A 2,662-nucleotide genomic window follows, 5' to 3' on the forward strand; every position below is an offset into this window, starting at 1 on the left:
CAAAGTTTCCATCTGGAGGAGATGGCAGATATTTTAACTCATCTTTTAATTCTTCGCCTAATGAATATACAGATAAAATGAGAAATAACACTTTTTTTTCCATGTTTTTTTTATTTTTGCTACAGAGCGCCAGAATAAATCAATATAGGTAAAACGCTTCTGTAAGCAAGACGTACAGTTAAATTAATCAACACTTTGTCAGCACGTCAATGAATGTTTAAACATTTCAAGCCCGGGTCAAGGAATCGGATAAACGTACGAACGTGGGGAATGTCAGCAAGTGTTTGCCGACTGTCAGAATTACGTTCGCGTTTTGCCATTAGATGCCATTCCTGCATTTCTCAACTAAGAGGTAATTTTCTAAAGGTGGAAAATGTTTATTGATAGGACTACGTAAATAAAACGAAGGGTTAGAAGACCCAGACCTATATAATTGGATGAGAGCTATAAGACATGAGGTTTGGAGGAGCGGAATTTCACAGAGGTTCTTTTGCGTTTACGCGGCGTACTGGTTGCGATGGTGACAGATATAAATGAAAGAATGATAAATGAGAACAAGGGGAAAATGTTAATACGCAAACCTCTCACTGTGTGTGCGTGTGTGTGTGTGTGTGTAACTGACAACATACAGATAGAGAAAATGACTGGAATCGGGGGGGGGGGGGGGGGGGTGGGGGGGGGGCGGGGGGGGGGGGGGGGGTATTGATATTGATATAGTAATTTGGTTTTGGTTATGAAACACGAGATAGCAAATTTTTTAGTCCAAAACCCCCACTTTTAAAAACAAATTTCCGTAGGAAACGTAAATGGAGGAATTCCAAACCTCTGAAAAACACTTTGTTATCATAATTACTGTGTATGCGTGTGTCGTAATGTATGAGTTATATTACCGTAATGTAAAAAGCCAACGAAGCGTGAATGAAACTTTATTAACAATTTATTAACAAGATTAATGAATTACGTTTTAACAGTTATTGATGAGAATCTGTAACAAACCCATTTTTATCAATGAACCCACAGAACAAGTTGGCGCTCTTCAGTAGTACTAATTTATCATTTCCAAGCGATCGGTATTTCAGTCTGAAATATAAATTTCACTGACATTTTATTTGACAATTTGAATTTATAATTAATAATTAGCAACATCATCCATGACGAGGTGGCCGAGTGGTTAAGGCGTTGGACTGCTAATCCAATAGGGTCTCCCTGCGTGGGTTCGAATCCCATCCTCGTCGAGTGACATTATAATATATTTATTTAAATTAGGGAAGAAGGAAATGGGTTATGATGATAAGTTGTAAATACAGGTTACTCTGTGACTGGCTAACGTTTGCAAGTCACCAAACTCAGTGAATGAGTGAGTGACAAGTAGTAACGTGACGCAATCTTGCTTCAATGTCAGCTGATATTCAACAGGTGTTCGCTTACGTAGCCTTCCGTCCTGTTGGTCTTCTGAAACACTAGAGGGGTCTTGGATATTGTTATGGATCGAGATTGTTGACGCTATCAGAACAATTTTTTCTTCATTTGAGCAAAATTAGAAAGAAACTATAGAGAAAATAATTTTCTAGCTAAAGGTTGCATACATAACCTCGCGTTATGCAACACGTGATAGCTTTATAGATTATCCGGGCGCATGAAGGAGAGAGGAGATGAAAGGGGGGAGAAATAGAGGTGATAAGGTGTGTAACTATATCATGATATAATAGAAAACGTGAGGATAAGAGCCAGACATAGATGCTGTGGGAAAAGTAAAAAGCATGGTAAAGATGGCTTCACTAAAGATATACTTAGATCAAGAGCGTTTATTTTGCTTGGTTGGGAAGGTTATATGCAGCGGAAGGAGAAAATGCAATAAACAAACATTAATGGGGAAACGGTTTATACACTAAGAAACGAATGCTAATAATGTAGAAAAATATAAAATTATTTAAGCCACGACAAAAACATTTAAAGTTGTGAATCAAGTTTAGATATGAGACTAATCTCAGCAGAGTAAACATAACGAAATGAATTCAAGAGTATTTTTTTAAGGGGGCATGTTTTCTATAAAGTGGTTCATTTCGATGTAGCCCACCGGTTGACGAGGTGGCCGAGTGGTTAAGGCGTTGGACTGCTAATCCAATAGGGTCTCCCTGCGTGGGTTCGAATCCCATCCTCGTCGAAGAGCATTATTATTTCTTAAAATAACAAACCCGGAATTATATAAAAAATGAAATAGCTATGTAGAAACTTCGTGAAAATCGAACAACTCATTTCTACCCAGTGACGTCTTGTTAATAGATACTCATGAGATCAGAATATAGGGAGTTATTGTTTTTGTTATTGGCTAATATTTCTGTTGAGGAGCATAATTTCCTTTCTTTGATGTTTGTTAATAATGCCATGAGGTTCGGTGGGATCACCACTTTTAGGATTTTAAGACCACGACAAGAAAGCAGCACAATAATAATGCTTAAAAATGGGACTTGAATCGAATAGATGCCTTGAACTATGTAAAGAAGGAGAAAGGTTTAGGAGTACTGATTTCTTGTGTCAGTGAATATCGCAGGCCATTGAGGCTGTAGATCTTCTTCTTTCTCTACAAGCTTGTCCCTATTTGGGGTCGCTGTAATGGTTCTTCAACACATTCTTCCATCTCCTTCGATCCAGTGCATCCTCC

General features: G+C 38.1%; 2 non-coding genes across 2 annotated transcripts; both read left to right on the forward strand.

The window, feature by feature from the left end:
* The first annotated feature begins 1,153 nt into the window (after positions 1 to 1,153).
* Positions 1,154 to 1,235, forward strand: Trnas-gcu (transfer RNA serine (anticodon GCU)). Its single transcript has one exon. It is a non-coding gene; the product is annotated as a tRNA-Ser (tRNA).
* An 847-nt stretch (positions 1,236 to 2,082) lies between these two features.
* Positions 2,083 to 2,164, forward strand: Trnas-gcu (transfer RNA serine (anticodon GCU)). The gene has a single exon. It is a non-coding gene; the product is annotated as a tRNA-Ser (tRNA).
* The last annotated feature ends 498 nt before the right edge of the window (positions 2,165 to 2,662 follow it).

Source organism: Macrobrachium nipponense, chromosome 46 (assembly GCF_015104395.2).
Source record: "Macrobrachium nipponense isolate FS-2020 chromosome 46, ASM1510439v2, whole genome shotgun sequence".
NCBI classification, from domain to species: domain Eukaryota; kingdom Metazoa; phylum Arthropoda; class Malacostraca; order Decapoda; family Palaemonidae; genus Macrobrachium; species Macrobrachium nipponense.